The 18,469-nt window shown below is 50.1% G+C and overlaps 1 protein-coding gene across 1 annotated transcript in view; it reads right to left on the reverse strand.

The window, feature by feature from the left end:
- Positions 1–7,471, reverse strand: part of CTSK (cathepsin K) — a 120,604-nt gene extending 113,133 nt beyond the window's left edge. Inside the window, exon 1 of the mRNA XM_069649739.1 lies at positions 7,334–7,471. The gene's annotated coding sequence lies outside the window, so the exon portion shown is untranslated. The remainder of the gene's footprint in view (positions 1–7,333) is intronic.
- Between the last annotated feature and the right edge of the window lie 10,998 nt (positions 7,472–18,469).

Below are 18,469 nucleotides of genomic sequence, written 5' to 3' on the forward strand. Positions count from 1 at the left end.
TTAGCCAAACAAACAAAGGCAGGAACCATCGACCTCACAACAACGGGGCTCTGAGAAAAATGAACGGCACCACCGCCAGTGTTTACAATGAAAGAGGTTGAGGGAGGCTCTGGCTCACAATTACTCTCAACGCCCCTGGTTTACCTCAGTAAGAGAGAAGGAGAAACATGTTCCTGTTCTGAGGCTAACAAAGAGAGGGAGGCAGATGTCAACCCCATACCAGGACTGTAACAGGGATTACCCAGCTTTGCTCAAACAGGGAGAGAGTGGGAGAATTGAGTTGAGAACCAGTCAGGAGAGTGACAGAGCCCAGTCTGCACAGTGATAGGGACCAGTCCGCACAGTGGCATGGCCCAGTCTGCACGGTCAGAGGGATCAGTCCGCACAGTGGCATGGCCAAGTCTGCACGGTTATAGGGTCCAGCTAGCATTGTGGCATGGCCCAGTCCACACAGTAATAGGGTCCAGTCAGCACAGTGGCATGGTCCAGTCCACACAGTGATAGTGTCCAGTCAGACTGGTTATATTACCCAGTTAGCACAGTGGCATGTCCAAGCGTGCATAGTCGCTTAGCCTAGTCACACCCTATACACACACTAAAAGCTGATCTTCTTAAACATCATTGGGTCAGGTCAGCGCAGATGCATGGCCCATTCAACCCAGTGACATGGATGGCTCAGTCTGCACAGTGATAGGGGCCATTCATTACAGTGGCATGACCCCATCTGAACAGTGATAGGGCACATTCAGCCTAGTGGCATGGCCCAGTCTGCTCCATGATAGGGCCCATTCAGCACAGTGGCATGACCCAGTCCGAAAAGTGATAGGGCCCATTCAGCACAGTGGCATGACCCAGTCTACACTGTGATATGGCGCATTCAGCATAGTGGCATGCCTCAGTCTGAACAGTGATATGGCACATTCAGCACAGTGGCATGCCCCAGTCTGCACAGTGATAGGGTCCATTCATCACAATGGCATGCCCCAGTCTGCACAGTGATAGGGTCCATTCATCACAGTGGCATGCCCCAGTCTGAACAGTGATAGGGCCCATTCAGCACAGTGGCATGCCCCAGTCTGAACAGTGATAGGGCACATCAGCACAGTGGCATGGCCCAGTCTGAACAGTGATAGGGCACATCAGCACAGTGGCATGGCCCAGTCTGCACAGTGATAGGGCACATCAGCACAGTGGTCCTGCTCAGTTTGTACAGCGATATGACCAAGTCAGCAGGAAGATATGACCAATTCAGCACAGTGGCATGAAGCAGTGTCCACAGTCGTATGGCAAAGTCAACACAGTTACCGAGCTCAGTCAACACAGATTATTGGCCCAGTCTACACAGTGGCAGGGCACGTTCAGCACAGTGGCATGGCAGTCTACACAGTGGCAGGGCCCGTTCAGCACAGTGGCATGGCAGTCTACACAGTGACAGGGCCCGTTCAGCACAGTCTGCACAGTGATAGGGTCTAGCCAGCTCAGTGGTAGGGCGCATTAAAGTGGCATGGCTCAGTCTGCACAGTGGTAGGGTCTAGCCAGCTCAGTGGTAGGGAACATTAAAGTGGCACAGCAGGGCACATTAAAGTGGCACGGCCCAGTCTGCACAGTGGTAGGGTCTAGCCAGCTCAGTGGTAGGGCACATTAAAGTGGCATGGCTCAGTCTGCACAGTGGTAGGGTCTAGCCAGCTCAGTGGTGGGGCACATTAAAGTGGCATTGCTCAGTCTGCACAGTGGTATGGTCTAGCCAGCTCAGTGGTAAGGCACATTAAAGTGACATGGCTCAGTCTGCACAGTAGTAGGGTCTAGCCAGCTCAGTGGTAAGGCACATTAAAGTGACATGACTCAGTCTGCACAGTAGTAGGGTCTAGCCAGCTCCGTGGTAAGGCACATTAAAGTGACATGGCTCAGTCTGCACAGTGGTAGGGTCTAGCCAGCTCAGTGGTGGGGCACATTAAAGTGGCATTGCTCAGTCTGCACAGTGGTAGGGTATAGCCAGCTCAGTGGTAGGGCACATTAAAGTGGCATTGCTCAGTCTGCACAGTGGTAGGGTCTAGACAGCTCAGTGGTAGGGCACATTAAAGTGGCATTGCTCAGTCTGCACAGTGGTAGGGTCTAGACAGCCCAGTGGTAAGGCACATTAAAGTGACATGGCTCAGTCTGCACAGTAGTAGGGTCTAGCCAGCTCAGTGGTAAGGCACATTGAAGTGACATGGCTCAGTCTGCACAGTGGTAGGGTCTAGCCAGCTCAGTGGTGGGGCACATTAAAGTGGCATTCGTCAGTCTGCACAGTGGTAGGGTATAGCCAGCTCAGTGGTAGGGCACATTAAAGTGGCATTGCTCAGTTTGCACAGTGGTAGGGTCTAGACAGCTCAGTGGTGGGGCACATTAAAGTGGCATTGCTCAGTCTGCACAGTGGTAGGGTATAGCCAGCTCAGTGGTAGGGCACATTAAAGTGGCATTGCTCAGTCTGCACAGTGGTAGGGTCTAGACAGCTCAGTGGTAGGGCACATTAAAGTGGCATTGCTCAGTCTGCACAGTGGTAGGGTCTAGACAGCCCAGTGGTAAGGCACATTAAAGTGACATGGCTCAGTCTGCACAGTAGTAGGGTCTAGCCAGCTCAGTTGTAAGGCACATTGAAGTGACATGGCTCAGTCTGCACAGTGGTAGGGTCTAGCCAGCTCAGTGGTGGGGCACATTAAAGTGGCATTCGTCAGTCTGCACAGTGGTAGGGTATAGCCAGCTCAGTGGTAAGGCACATTAAAGTGGCATTGCTCAGTCTGCACAGTGGTAGGGTCTAGACAGCTCAGTGGTAAGGCACATTGAAGTGACATGGCTCAGTCTGCACAGTGGTAGGGTCTAGCCAGCTCAGTGGTGGGGCACATTAAAGTGGCATTCGTCAGTCTGCACAGTGGTAGGGTATAGCCAGCTCAGTGGTAGGGCACATTAAAGTGGCATTGCTCAGTTTGCACAGTGGTAGGGTCTAGCCAGCTCAGTGGTGGGGCACATTAAAGTGGCATTCGTCAGTCTGCACAGTGGTAGGGTATAGCCAGCTCAGTGGTAGGGCACATTAAAGTGGCATTGCTCAGTCTGCACAGTGGTAGGGTCTAGACAGCTCAGTGGTAGGGCACATTAAAGTGGCATTGCTCAGTCTGCACAGTGGTAGGGTCTAGCCAGCTCAGTGGTAAGGCACATTAAAGTGACATGGCTCAGTCTGCACAGTAGTAGGGTCTAGCCAGCTCAGTGGTAAGGCACATTGAAGTGACATGGCTCAGTCTGCACAGTGGTAGGGTCTAGCCAGCTCAGTGGTGGGGCACATTAAAGTGGCATTCGTCAGTCTGCACAGTGGTAGGTTATAGCCAGCTCAGTGGTAGGGCACATTAAAGTGGCATTGCTCAGTTTGCACAGTGGTAGGGTCTAGACAGCTCAGTGGTGGGGCACATTAAAGTGGCATTGCTCAGTTTGCACAGTGGTAGGGTCTAGACAGCTCAGTGGTAGGGCACATTAAAGTGGCATTGCTCAGTTTGCACAGTGGTAGGGTCTAGACAGCCCAGTGGTAGGGCACATTAAAGTGGCATTGCTCAGTTTGCACAGTGGTAGGGTCTAGACAGCTCAGTGGTAGGACACATGGCCCACTCAGCACCGAGATAATAGCGTTGATTCTTTTGCCTAGTGGTGAAATAATAATGTATGCCAGGAAATGACTAAGCACAGTGCAGAACAAAGGCCACGAATGATTGATGGTATCCTGCTGGAGGGGGTTCAGGAGGAGTGGGGGCACAGTAGGAAGGGAGGTGGAAAAAAGTGCCGGCCACAGGAATCCGGCCTCACAAAGCAGAGTTATCCTGAACTAAGAAGCGCTGAGGCAGCAAACCTACAGAAGGAGAACAAACATCTGTCGAATCTGCACATTCTGCTACAGCAAGGATCAGGCAAGCATCATGCAGGCCCATCATGTTCCTGTACTTACTCCTCGAGAGCAAGACCCAAAGGCCCATTAATCGTGTACAAGGGATAGATACAGACTGGGCGGCATCAGTGAGACCCAGAGCCTTGCAACAGAGACAGTCCCCAATCAACAGCAGTGCGTCTCGGAGCGCTCAAGATTCCCCGTGCCATATGCGGTTGTTTTCTTTGCATAATTGGGACTGGTCTCCTTTTGAATCCAATGTACGCATGTTTCAGACTAGGGTCCACCGGAAACCAAGTTAGGTGCAGTCAATGAACTTCAAATTGTCACTCAGTGTTACACACTTGTGGCAGTTTGGCAGTTCAGCGCTTCACAAATACCAAATAATATAACATAATTGAGTGACTGGTTCACAAATGGCACGCGAAATCCTAGCAGCTCTAGTCACAAATCTGTTCCTGTGACAGCCCAGGAGAGCCCTCTTTACAGGAGGGCAAAAGGGGCACTTGCCATGGGCCCCCACATTGGAGGGGGGGCCCCACAAAGCTGCCTGATCTAAAGAAGTCAGTTCCCATTGTTGAGCAGGCTTAAATAGCACACATCAGGCTACTTAAGGTGTGCTGCTGAGGCTCTAAACCGATTAGCTATCTGTTGTGGACAAGTACATTCTGCTCTGATCAGTTCATCCTGTAATGCTTTCTGTGTACACTGTGATATACATTGTTTACACGTTCACTATAACGCAACTCTGTACCTTTCTGCAGGAATTATATTGATCATGTGCAACAGCCAAAGTTGAAATGGATATTGATACATTTCAGTGCTGCAATGGTTCAGAAGTTAGCTCTGCATGTTAAACACGCCTTGTAGAGATCTGTTTTCATGCAAATTCCAGGAAGGCTGGCTCAGTCATTCCTATGGTTGAAGTTGATAAATCTGTATATATATGTTCTTTGTTTTGTAGCACAACAGGTGCTAATATCAGCAATGTACCTGCACAAGATAGTGGTTGCTATAAAAAATGAATGTAGCATCAATATGGTGATGGTCTACAAATGGGTTTGCTCAGAAAAAAACATAGGCATTAACCTCCAATGATGAGCTTGAAGTATTAGTCAGAGAGGTGATAATGTATCCAAATTCAACACTGTGGAACCAAAGTGTGCATGCCTGTATCTTGGATTTGCTAGCATACAATACTGTTATCCTGGTCAAATCATCTTATTACTGTGCTGTCTTCTGTTAAAAGTTTTACATTCTCACATGCTGGTGGCGTTGTTTAGCCCTTTCCTCGTCTTTTTTTTTATGTCAGTCATTTAAGTGGAAGGGGTCCTAGACAGAAGAGAGCAGACATGTATTGCAGGCATCTGACGAGCATATTTTAAGTGATTTTCTTTTGTAAAATTCAAAGGTTTTTCGGCACGTTTATAAATAATTTTACACGCCTATGTTTTGGACATATTTAAAGATTTAAAATACAAAAGAGAAACACAGATTACATTTTTTAAATCACATCAATTAGTATGCTGGTATTTATATACTTCTGTTGATGGTGGAGAAACCGAAGCTAGAATAATTCCCATTTTGGTTTTAAAAATGTTCAGGTTTGGTTGTTATTTGTGTACTTTCCAAGTCAGTTCTATAAACTGTGATTATGTTAGTTCCTTGTAAGAACTGGAAAAGAAAGTGTTAAAGAAATTGCAGAGTGGGCGCATATCACAGCTTCACCTCTTAACCAATGTGTGATCCTGTGCATCTCCTTTAATCTCGCAGTGCCTAACCTGCCAACATTGTCAGTCCCTAAACCTTTCAGAATTGTCACCCTTCAAATTGACTTGGTTCTCCAGGTCAGATCTTCAAAAACGCCTCTCTCATGGTTTCGCTGTCTATGGTGTTGCTTCCTCTATAATGTTTGTGAGCATTGATATATTGCACACCACAACCACTTCTGTCTGTGCTCGCTGAGGGCAACACAACTTGAAAACCATGTCCCTCTTCTAACCTCAGTCCATCTTGATACGGATACCTTACTGGTAGCTTCTTATATTCATCCACTCTCTATGCTATGGTGGGTGTAGCTTTCGCCTTGCTTCAAACTGGTCTCCCTTATCCTTGCATGAACAGTTTTGAATTCTGTGAGGTCACTAATGTGAGTTCTCTGTCCATTCTGGGCTGTGTGCACCTTTTTCATTAATACTACAGGCTGTATACCCCCTTTGTGAATGCTATGGATGAAAAGTGTCCTGCACCTATGCTAGAACAAAAATAACCTAATTGTGGACTGCTAAATGTTGGCCTTGAAATGCTACTTGTTTACCATTCTGATTACACCAAGAGTGATGAGGGCAAGGGGGCTGAAATGGAGTAACCATGCTTATTTTGATCGCTGCGAGGCAGCATGCCAAGCTATGTGCTGTGGTTGCGACGAGGTGGGGCGCAACCAGATATTCTGGATCCCTTAATTCCTTCGGTTTGGTGGAGGGGGGCCGTGGGCCCCAAAAGTGCTTAAGATGGCCAGGATACCACCACTTAAGACACCTCCAAGGGGAGAGACAACCCCTAGACAGCACTAGTATCAGTGAGAGATAGAGCTCACAACAGACACCCTAGATTATGCCAGAGAGATTCCCAGTCCTGTACCAGCCCCAGAGAGAGCAAGTAGGAGCCACATCAATGTATCAGAGACAGCTAAGGACAGTGGAATGTACCAGAGACAGGCCCGACCTCAGAAGCTTACACCAAAGACAGCCTAGAGTACCAGTGAAAGGCACAACTCCGTGCCAGAGACGGACCCAAACAGTGATCCATAGCCTGCACCAAACACAGTCCAGGACTGTCAAGACAGCACTGCGATGCAAAAAGCTGTGACAGAGACAGCCCCAGCCCTATCCTATGTACAAGGGGCAGCCAGAGACCTCATATGTGAAACCAACAGAGAAAGAAACAAGCCTGCGCCATAAACAAACATAAGCAGGGCCAGGGAATGGCGCAAGCCTGGACCAGAGACAGCCCCAGGCTTTACCTGCAACACCCACAACCATGTTTCAGCGACAGTCGTACAGTGAGACACAGCCCTTTACGAGGGACAGCCTCGGTGTGTACTGGTAAGAAAGACACCCCTGCGCCCGAGGCTGCTATTGACAGAACCTGTGACCGAGAAACAGAAACTGAGCAGAGAGCAGTGAGAGTGCAATCCTGCACTAGAGACAGCCCCCCAGGTCATCGGCGATGGGCACCGCCGGATACGAGAAACACCTCCATGAAGAACTGATGAAAGCCACACCCTGTATTAGAGACCACTGAAGACACCAGAGACAGTCTCAGACGGGGGCCCAGAGACTGCATGCAAGTAGCTATGGCATGTGCCGAGTACCGTTGAGAGAGACAGCGCTGTACCAGAGAGAGTAGCAGGGAAAGATACCGTACCTTCAGTGAGTGCTGGCGTGGATCTTCGGCTGTCTCCTTTTCTCGGTCTGTCTCTCCAGAACTCCTCGGAACTCCAACCGAGGAAGGACTTTATTCGCCTGTTATGAGGAAGTGCGAGCTGGAAAAAGTGAACAGAGGGGGAGTTGCGCGGACTGGGAACGGGGGGAGGGGCTGCGCGTCCCTTTACCTCCTCCCCCCAATAACTCGGCACAGATGTTCTGCGGCTTCACGTGATTTCTGAGATGCATTACAACATCAGTCACGTTTTAGGAAAAATAGTCCGTCCAGATGTGGACCTTATTCTAAACAGATTGCAGTGAAGACAGGGACATGGGCACAGTAGGTAGAGGAACCTGGGGACAGTGAATACGGGGAGAGGATACAGCCAATACAGAGTCAGGGTGCACTGAGGACAGGGAAGGGAGTGCATCGGGTAGAGGGTCTGGGGACAGTGAACACAGGGAGAGGATACAGCCAATACAGAGTCAGGGTGCACTGAGGATAGGGAAGGGAGTGCATCGGGAAGAGGGTCTGGGGACAGTGAACACAGGGAGAGGATACAGTCAATACAGTCAGGGTGCAGTGATGACAGGGAAGGGAGTGCATCGGGTAGAAGGCCTAGGGACACAGGGGAGGGAGTACAGCGGTTAGAGGTTCTGGGGACAGTGAACACAGGGAGAGGATACAGCCAATACAGAGTCAGGGTGCAGTGAGGACAGGGAAGGGAGTAGAGTGGTTAAAGGGTCTGGGGACAGTGAACACAGGGAGAGGATACAGCCAATACAGAGTCAGGGTGCAGTGATGACAGGAAAGGGAGTGCATCGGGTAGAGGGTCTGGGGACAGTGAACACAGGGAGAGGATACAGCCAATACAAAGTCAGGGTGCACTGAGGACAGGGAAGGGAGTGCATCGGGTAGAGGGTCTGGGGACAGTGAACACAGGGAGAGAATACAGCCAATACAGAGTCAGGGTGCAGTGATGACAGGGAAGGGAGTGCATCGGGTAGAGGGTCTGGAGACAGTGAACACAGGGAGTGGATACAGCCAATACAGAGTCAGGGTGCAGTGATGACAGGGAAGGGAGTGCATCGGGTAGAGGGTCTGGGGACAGTGAACACAGGGAGAGGATACAGCCAATACAGAGTCAGGGTACACTGAGGACAGTGAAGGGAGTGCATCGGGTAGAGGGTCTGGGGACAGTTAACACAGGGAGAGGGTACAGCCAATACAGAGTCAGGGTACAGGGAATGGGGTGCAGCGGGTAGAGGGTCTGGGGACAGTGAACACAGGGAGAGGATACAGCCAATACAGATTCAGAGTACAGTGAGGACAGGGAATGGGGTGCAGCGGGTAGAGGGTCTGGGGACAGTGAACACAGGGAGAGGATACAGCCATTACAGAGTCAGGGTGCAGTGAGGACAGGGAATGGGATGCAGCGGGTAGAGGGTCTGGGGACTGTGAACACAGGGAGAGGATACAGCCATTACAGAGTCAGGGTGCAGTGAGGACAGGGAATGGGATGCAGCGGGTAGAGGGTCTGGGGACTGTGAACACAGGGAGAGGATACAGCCATTACAGAGTCAGGGTGCACTGAGGACAGGGCAGGGGATGCAGCGGGTAGAGGGTCTGGAGACAGGGAACCCAGGGAGAGGATACAGCCAATACAGAGTCAGGGTACAGTGAGGACAGGGAAGGGAGTACAGTGGTTAGAGTGTCTGGGGACAGTGAGCACAGGGAGACGATACAGCCAATACAGAGTCAGGGTGCACTGAGGACAGGGCAGGGGGTGCAGCGGGTAGAGGGTCTGGGGACAGTGAACACAGGGAGAGGGTACAGCCAATACAGAGTCAGGGTGCACTGAGGACAGGGCAGGTGGTGCAGCGGGTAGAGGGTCTGTGGACAGAGAACACAGGGAGAGGGTACAGCCAATGCAGAGTCAGGGTGCAGTGAGGCCAGGGAAGGGAGTACAGTGGTTAGAGGGTCTGGGGACAGTGAACACAGGGAGAGAATACAGCCAATACAGAGTCAGGGTGCACTGAGGACAGGGAAGGGAGTGCAGCGGTTAGAGGGTCTGGGGACAGTGCACACAGGGAGAGGATACAGCCAATACAGAGTCAGGTTGCACTGAGGACAGGGAAGGGAGTGCAGCGGTTAGAGGGTCTGGGGACAGTGAGCACAGGGAGACGATACAGCCAATACAGAGTCAGGGTGCACTGAAGACAGGGCAGGGGGTGCAGCGGGTAGAGGGTCTGGGGACAGTGAACACAGGGAGAGGGTACAGCCAATACAGAGTCAGGGTGCACTGACGACAGGGAAGTGGGTGCAGCGGGTAGAAGGCCTGGGGACACAGGGGAGGGAGTACAGCGGTTAGAGGTAATGGGGACAGTGAACACAGGGAGAGGATACAGCCAATACAGAGTCAGGGTGCACTGAGGACATGGAAGGGAGTACAGTGGTTAGAGGGTCTGGGGACAGTGAACACAGGGAGAGGATACAGCCAATACAGAGTCAGGGTGCAGTGAGGACAGGGAAGGGAGTAGAGTGGTTAAAGGGTCTGGGGACAGTGAACACAGGGAGAGGATACAGCCAATACAGAGTAGGGTGCACTGATGACAGGGAAGAGGGTGCAGCAGGTAGAGGGTCTGGGGACAGTGAACACAGGGAGAAGATACAGCCAATACAGAGTCAGGGTGCACTGAGGACAGGGAATGGAGTGCAGTGGGTAGAGGGTCTGGGGACAGTGAACACAGGGAGATGATACAGCCAATACAGGTTAGAGTGCAGTGAAGACATGGAAAAGACTACAGTGGCTAGAGGGGCCTGGGGCAGTGAGCACAGCGAGACGTGACGAATCGAGGGAATTCGTCCCTTCTCCCCAATGGGGAGTCACCCCTGTGAGGCTAGGGAGGTGAGCCTGCTCTGCAACACCCTCCCTACTGATAGAGGCAAATGGGACCTCACTGGGAGAAACTCCCCCTTTAGGAACAAGGACTCCTGTTCCTGTGAGGAGCTTCTGTCACCAGTTAACATCAGGACGGGGCTGAAGAAGAAGGTAACCAAAGCTATTATTCTGAAGAAAGAGAAACTGTCTCTTTAAGAAAAAGTGACCATTCCACTGAGACGAGTGGATTGAAAGAAGAACACTCGTCAATTACGAGGCAAAAAGGGAGACGAGAAGCAAGAGAGGAAGGCAGGGGAGGTACCCTGGTAACATGAACCTGGGAAGAGGCAGAGCCACAGGAAAAGACATGGGGCCTCATTACACGGTAGGCGGTGGACCAAGGTGCTATTAGCACCTTGGTCCTTGCCGGTAAAATACCGGCACCGCCTTGGAGGAAAGGGGAATTACCACCCTATTCCAAGGTTGACGGGGCGGTAATTCCCCCTTCCCCCATTGCCCTTCCCCATTCCCATTTTTGCCCCATAGGGCATAATGGGAATGGGGAAGGTGCTAATTACGGTACCGCAAATTGCGGTACCGTAATTAGCACCCTGGTCCCTTTGCGGGTTGGTTTTTAACGCCTGCTAAAAAGCAGGCGTTAAAGTACCAACCCGCAAAGGGACCTCGTAGTAAGGCGGTAAGGGTTAACGGTCACGGGTATCATTACCGGTGACCGTTAAACCTTACCGTCTTCCGTGTAATGAGGCCCACAGTCTGCAAAATCCAGATCTGGGAAGCAGCAGAGAGAACGCTGAGAAACCAATATAACCGAGAAACTGAGAAGGGACGAGCCAAATGGGGAACGAGAATTGGTGGTGATGTGACCATGAGAGAATCGTGGTGGGCCAGATCTAAGGTAGGAGCATACCAGCAAGAGCCCACCCCCATTGGCCAGAGCGTAATCCTACTAATTGGAGTGTCCTGCAGCTAAACCCACATGGAGACCAGGACCAATCTGGGCCCCTGACAGAAATAAAACTTGTGACTGATCCTGAGGCAGAGGTGGAGGCAGAGAGCCGTTGCAGATCCTGGGAAGCTGCATGAGCAAGGGGTGACCCCCCCTGTTTCCTCTACGATGCATTCAAAAGTGCTGCAGGTCCATCGTGCCTTGGAGGCCACATAAGCCCATAATGAACAGCTGAATGTAAAAAGCGGGACAAAACATGAACCAGTGATAACCGGCCCACGCAACTACGCCGATACCGCCACAGGGAAGCTGTAAAAATAACAGAGCAGCTCCCAGTTGAGACTCTGAATAACCTAGAGGATGAGCGACAAGCGTATGCGAGAGATGGCGAGGAAGTCGGCTAAATAGTGCGGTGGAGAAACAAAACCGGCGCCAGACCCGTATGAACCCCGAAGTCGCATCCTGGTGACACCTAAGGTATTGGGGGACAGGGAAGGCACGGGAAGATCACAGACAAGTATTATATAACACGAATAACTAATCTCAGTACTAATGAAAAATAGCTGAAGATACATTTATTGAATTTGAACTGTGATACCGCAAAGAGGAGAGCAATACCGCTCTCTGGAGGAGAATTGAATGGAAGTGGAGTATTCTTGTTGAATTCAAACTGCATTAGTCTGAGAAAGAGAACAATATTGATCCCTGAAGGGGAGGAAAATGGAAATGTGATACCCTTGTTAAAGCCGACCTGTGCAAATACAAGAAAAGGAATAATAAGGATCCTAAAAAGGGAGGCAAAGGAGGGTCAGAAAAGCTTAACGTCAACATTAATGAACTTAAGTATTTTAAATAAAAGACAGAAAGACACAGACATACCCAAAGGAGGGAATAATAAAATCAATAACTCTTTGTCCTGGAAAGAAAGAAAGATAAAACCTGCATAGGAGGGGGAACCTGGACTGAGGCGGCAACCACACGAGCCCTGGCCGATGTCTGATTCAGGAGGGAAGGCCGAACGGGAAGCGACCACACTACTTCCCAGCCGGAGCACCTGCCGTGGAGAGTGCCCAGCAATCGAGGGTCACAGTGCCGACAGGAGTGAGGAGCGGCCTGGACCAGATCTCGCCCATCCCGGGTCCTGGCAGGAGTCGCCCCAACGAGAACTGCCCCCCGATTTGTGGAGGAGGGGAGCGGGAGAACTGTGCCCCGACCTGCGGTCGTGTAAGCCCGCATAGACCATAGTACGCAGCAGCCCGAGCGGCCGTAAGCCCCTGTGGTCCAGCAGCTGGAACGGAGAAAGCAGAGAAAGGAGTGGACCCGAGATCCACAAAGAACCGAATTTGCCGGGATCTTCAACCCCCAGGGCAATACAGAACACAAGTAAGTGCAGACAGAAGTCGAGCGGCTCTGTTCCCAGAAGACCAGGACTTGAAAGGTTTTGTGACACCCTGGGTGCTCCCGGTAATGCTCAAGGTCCCCCAAACATTGCCCACAATGGCCCAATCACGCTGCTGTGGAAGGGAGGTGAGCACCACGGGACCGGCCAGGGTATAGGCACGGAACGGAGCCACGAGTGCTGGGAGCACAGAAGTACTAGAACTGAGACCCCCTCAACCTCCAGAGATACACTGAACTTGGAAGCGGGGGTGCCCAGGCCAGATCTAAGGTAGGTGCATACCAGCAAGAGCCCACCCCCCATTGGCAAGAGTGTAATCCTACTAATTGGAGTGTCCTGCAGCTAAACCCACATGGCGACCCGGACCAATCTGGGCCCCTGACAGGAATAAAACTTGTGACTGATCCTGAGGCAGAGGTGGAGGCATAGAGCCGTTGCAGATCCTGGGAAGCTGCATGAGCAAGGGGTGACCCCCCCTGTTTCCTCTACGACGCATTCAAAAGTGCTGCAGGTCCATCGTGCCTTGGAGGCCACATAAGCCCATAATGAACAGCTGAATGTAAAAAGCGGGACAAAACATGAACCAGTGATAACCGGACAATACTATAATCCCAAGCAGGCGCCTTAGCCAATAGTGCATAACCAAAGCAGCGAGGAACACCAATCCATACAGAGAAGTGTGGTGTGTTGGGGGGGGACGAGAGGACCGTGGGACAGGGAGGATGTGTTTGGGGACAAGCTCTACACATGCAATACTTTGTGTGCTTTGCCACGATAGTTCATATATTGGTGATGACGCTCTCTCTCGCTTTCATTGGTTTACGCTATTGGTCATGCACCTTACTTCCTCAAGCAAAACACTGGATATTAGTGGTCTTCGCTGGTGAGGCACCAGTCTAAAAGCACACTGCGAGCGCCCATGGTAAATGTTTCAATGGGCCCTCCATTTCTTGGAAACATTAAACTGCCATCTCCAAGATGGTGGAAGGAGCTTTGAATGCTATACTGTACGCTATCACAGTATACTTGAAAAGGAGATGTCACAATTGTGCCTGGCCCCACAGTTGCACATCCCTGTCCAATCCAGTTCTCTAAACTGCACATCACCCAATAAAATATATTGTATGAGCCTTTTGACCAAACTTATATGCACCACCCACGCTGCACACTTCATCACATCTCTCCACTCCTAATAGTAGTTGTTTTGTTTTTGTTTGGAAGGCAGAGTAAAAGCCATTTCAGTGGTCGAAGTCGGCGGGAATGGTTGGGAACGGTGTTCCTCTACTTTTTTTAATTAAGTTTTACTGTTCTTATACATTTCTTTTTTTTAAAAACTGTTCCGGGATGGTTTAATTTTAAACTAAAAGTGTAGGAAAAAGTTGAAAGTTACACTTCAAAACTATTCCTATTCAACGCAGTGCACTGAACCTTCCCTTAAACAGCAGGTGTGTTTCTTTGGGGGTTTGAATTGCGCATGGGAGGGGACGTGGTGATGGGGTTTGTGGGTAGTGGGGGCAGATCAGCCGGGAACATAGTTCCACTCCTTCTTTTAGTACACTTTGACCACTAAACAGCAGAGCAGGAGTTGAGAGTGGCAAGATGAAGAAGGTTGCCAGTCTTAAAGACCTTCCGGGGAGGGGTACAAATCAGAGGTACGCCCTGCAGAGTTGTGAAGATAGCCTGAAGAGGAGCAGATGAGGGAAAAGTGGTCAAGATAGCCAAGGAATGAGAAGAGGGGACAGCCGGAGATGAAAGGAAGTTGATGAGGCGAGGAACCGCCTATCAAAGAGGAAGAGATTGTCCTAAGGACCTTGGACCATGACAATGCCATTTAGGTAGACATTAAGGATGACTCTGTAGGAGTCGAAAGAAGCCATGAGGACTTCCCAGCGAGGGCCACCATTAATGGGAGAGGAGGAGAAAGAACAGGACACAGAGATCATATGGGGGGTCCATAGATCCGGCGAAGGAACAACAAAGAGGATGTCGATGAGGGTCTGTCTGGAAAAAGCGCTGGTATAGGTATCAGCGATAGGGAGACCAGGATTGGAGGCCAGGATATCCTTTTTAAACTTCTTCTTTCCAGACTTAGTGAGAAGGGAAGGATAGTTGATAGAGAAGCAGTTGGAATAGATGGGAGAAACAGAAAGCGCAATGAGTGGGAAGAGAGGAGGCAGAGGGAGTAGTAAGCATGTACAGCGGCATAGAACAGTCACTGGGTTAGTAGGTTACAATCAATGGCCAAAGTTAAATGCAAAATGCACCCAAGTTTGACTTTCAAGTTAAATGCAAAATACACCCAAATGGCGTGGTGACATCGGGATTCCCCTCAATACTTTCGTGCCAGAAGGTTGTGAGCAAGAGTTTGCCCATGCAGGCTCACCTGTTTTGATTGAAAGATGATCTCTCCATCCTGCTTTCTTCCAGCAGGAGTGCTGTAGATTGACCTAGTTGTTATTGGTCCTTGGTGTGAAGGTCCAGACCGGCTGCAACCATTCCGTCGCGAAGGTAAGTTTTGTAACTATGATTATTGTTCGTATTGATTGTGTTAATCTTCCTTCATGATTATTGTCCGTAACCAAATACTGTCCTTTCTCTCTCCCTTAGGTATGAAGATGACCCAGGAACGTGTGATGACAAAGTCTACTCCGGAAAAGCTATCAGAGGTAAGTGGCCTCTATCTAAAGCTCGCTGCTTAGAGGATGAAAGTCTATGCAAGTGCTAACCTTGTGTTTCCTTTCCCTTTGCAGGTGCTGCTGATTGGTGCTTGATGGGCGGTTTCTGAACTCCTACAGGCGGCCGGAGATGATTATCCCCAAGGATGGTGCGTCGGGAGAAGATTCCCGTGTTGATGGAAGTTTGGGACTGGTAAGGATGCCGGCCGGCACTCTCGAGGGGGCTGCAGATCCAGGTAAGATATGCGCGTGGCTGCAGAAGGGGGAAGCGATAGCAGTGCTTCCAGCGATGGTGCGGCTGACTCAGGTAAGAGGCGCGCGTAGTTGTAGAAGTGAAGCAATAGCAGCGCTTCCAGTGATGGTGCGGCTGACCCAGGTAAGATGCGCGCATAGTTGCAGAAGTGAAGCGATGGCGTGGCTGACTCAGGTAAGATGCGCGCATAGCTGCAGAAGTGAAGTGATGGTGTGGCTGACTCAGGTAAAATGCGCGGATTTGAAGTAACTGGCCAATGACCAGTGGCCATAACAGGAGGGTTGGGCTGTGGCAGAAGTCTCATCTGGCAGCCTGTACGCGGACAGTGAAGCTGACAGGGGCCTTGGAAGTGGGCCTTGGAAGAAGGGGGACCAGCTAAAGCCTGCCGGTCCCCTGTTGGTCAGTTTGTCTGGCCAGGTGGCCAATCGGTGCCCAGATAAGGGAGAGGAGGCCTGGAGAGTCAGCCTCAGATATTCACAGACAATGCAGTGGCCATTTTGAAAGTAGTCGCGAAAAAACAGCAAACAAAGGCAGACTGCTAAAGTGATTCCAAAAATGCAGTCAGAACACCTTTGCCAGGCAAGGCAGGCCAATAACAATGATGTAAGAAACAAAGCACCCACACATCAGAAATTATATTTTCATTTTAGGATCAGAGATAACATTTGCAAAACACGTGTTGCATTTCAGGTCTGCATCAGTGAATCAGGCAGCATACCTCTGCGTAGATGAAAAAGCTCCAGCAGTGAAATACAAGGCAGCCAGGCTCTGGTGATAAGGAGCAGCTGCAGAGGCAGGCACTGCACAGGAAAGCAGAAAAGTGATAGGGTCAGATAGTGATAGTGATAGGGTCACATAGTGTTCGTTTTTTTGACATTGGATAAGACGACTGACAAGCACCTCAGTTATTCCTTTAGGTAGGCAATACCCCATAGCCATTGGGATAGTTATGTTTACACTTTATTATTTAATAAACCTTGTTGAAAAATGTCCTTACAGAGTATGCATCCTTTTTTTTGACCTGTCACAGGATGCAGCAAATACATACTAGAGTGCAATGAGGACAGGGAAGGGAGAACAGTGGGTAGAGGGGCCTGGGGGCAGTAAACACATTGAGAGGCTAGGAACCCATACAGAGTAGTGTGCGGGGAGGACAGGGACACAGCCAATGCAGGGGAGGGTTCAGTCAAGACAGGGAAGGGAGTACAGTGGGCAGAGGGCTGGGGTGCAATGACCATAGGGAGAGGATACCGCAAATAAGAGCCATTGTGCAATGAGGAGAGGGAAGGGAGTACAGTGGGTAGGGGGGCTGGGAGCAGTGTGCACAGGGAGAGGATATCACAATGCAGGGTCATAGTGCTGTGAGGACAGAGAAGAAAGTGCAGTGGGTAGAGGTCCTCTGGCAGTGATCTCAGGGGGAGGATACAGCCAATATAGGGTTAGGGTGCAGTGGTTAGAGAGCCTAAGGTTAGTGAGCAGGAAAGAGAGTACAGTGGGTAGAGAGTTTGGAGGCAGCAAGCTCAGGCAGATTGTACAGTCAATACAGGGTCAGGGCGCAGTTTGGATAGTGAAGAGAGTACAGTGGATAGAGGGCATGGGGGCGGTGAACATAGGGAGAACATCTAGCCAATACACAGTCAGTGTGCAGTGAGGGCAGGGAAGAGAGTACATTGGGTAGAGGGCCTGGGGGAAGTGAGTGTAGGAGGATGAGACATCCGATACAGGGTCAGGGTGTACTGAAGACAGGGAAGAGTGCAAGGGGTAGAGAGCCTCGAGGCAGTGAGCAGGGAAGGGCATGCAGTGGATAGAGGGCTTCAGGGCAGTGAGCACAGGGAGGGAATACAGACAGGTTGAAGTGAGGGCAGAGAAGAGAGTGTAGGTAGTTGAGGGCCTGTGGTCAGTGAGCTCAAGGTGGGGATATGGCCAATACGTCAGGGTGTACTGAGAAAAGTAAACACAGCACAGAGGGTAGAGGACCTAGGGCAGTGAGTAGAGGGAGAGTATGCAAGGTCAGGGTGCAATGAGTATAGGGAAGAGAGTAAATTTAGTAGAGGATCTAGGAGCAGTGTGCACGAGTGGACCTCGCCAATACGGGCCAGGGTGTAGCGCGGACAGGCAGGAGAGTATAGTGCATGTGTACTACATGATACATCTTGGTACTGAAGGTTAAGTGCTTCATAAATGCAACCAAAACTCTGAGATGGCCCCATAGGACCAACATTGGCTGTGAATTGTTACTCGTGAAATAAAACATTTGAATTTCGGCATATTACACATAATCACACATGTGTCAATACCAGGCTAGAGTGAACCAGACCAATATGACCAACTGCTTGACCCATATCTGCATTTGGATGTGGAAGGTGTCCTCTGCCTCAACTAACCTAAACTGAAAATCTTAAAGGTGAGTGTATTAAATGGCATCACAAATCCCTTGGAATAGCCCACAACACTGAAGCCAAAAACACACCAATGTCTAAGGTGAACAATAAGAGGGTGATTTTCGACTATAAACTCAGATTCGATACATAAATCAAGGCATTCGCCAAAGCTATACGTTTCGAACTGTGATACACTTGTGGTTGTATATACCTATGTAGTATTTACCAAAGAAGACTATGGACAGGTTGTGAAGAATGCAGAGCCGGGCAATAAAACTGGGCCGGTACTTGAAAAAACTTGATCACGTTGAACCGGGCCTTAAAGCACTTCAGTAGATATCGGTTAACCCGAGACATGTGTTCACAATTCTATGCATCATACAAAGGTATTTCAGGCTTTCTCCAGAAACTGACACCAAGGTATTTCAAGTTTTCTCCAGAAACTGACACCAGCTCTCCCCCAAGCCGCTATATCGTTTCTAGGAACCTTCTCATAGTTGATGTTCTCTTAACCTTTGCAAAACAGCTCACACATGTTTTCTATGTTCTTCCATATTTTGCGAATATATTAATATATCGT

This window comes from Ambystoma mexicanum, chromosome 1p, assembly GCF_040938575.1.
Source record: "Ambystoma mexicanum isolate Mex_15411 chromosome 1p, UKY_AmexF1_1, whole genome shotgun sequence".
Lineage (NCBI taxonomy): Eukaryota > Metazoa > Chordata > Amphibia > Caudata > Ambystomatidae > Ambystoma > Ambystoma mexicanum.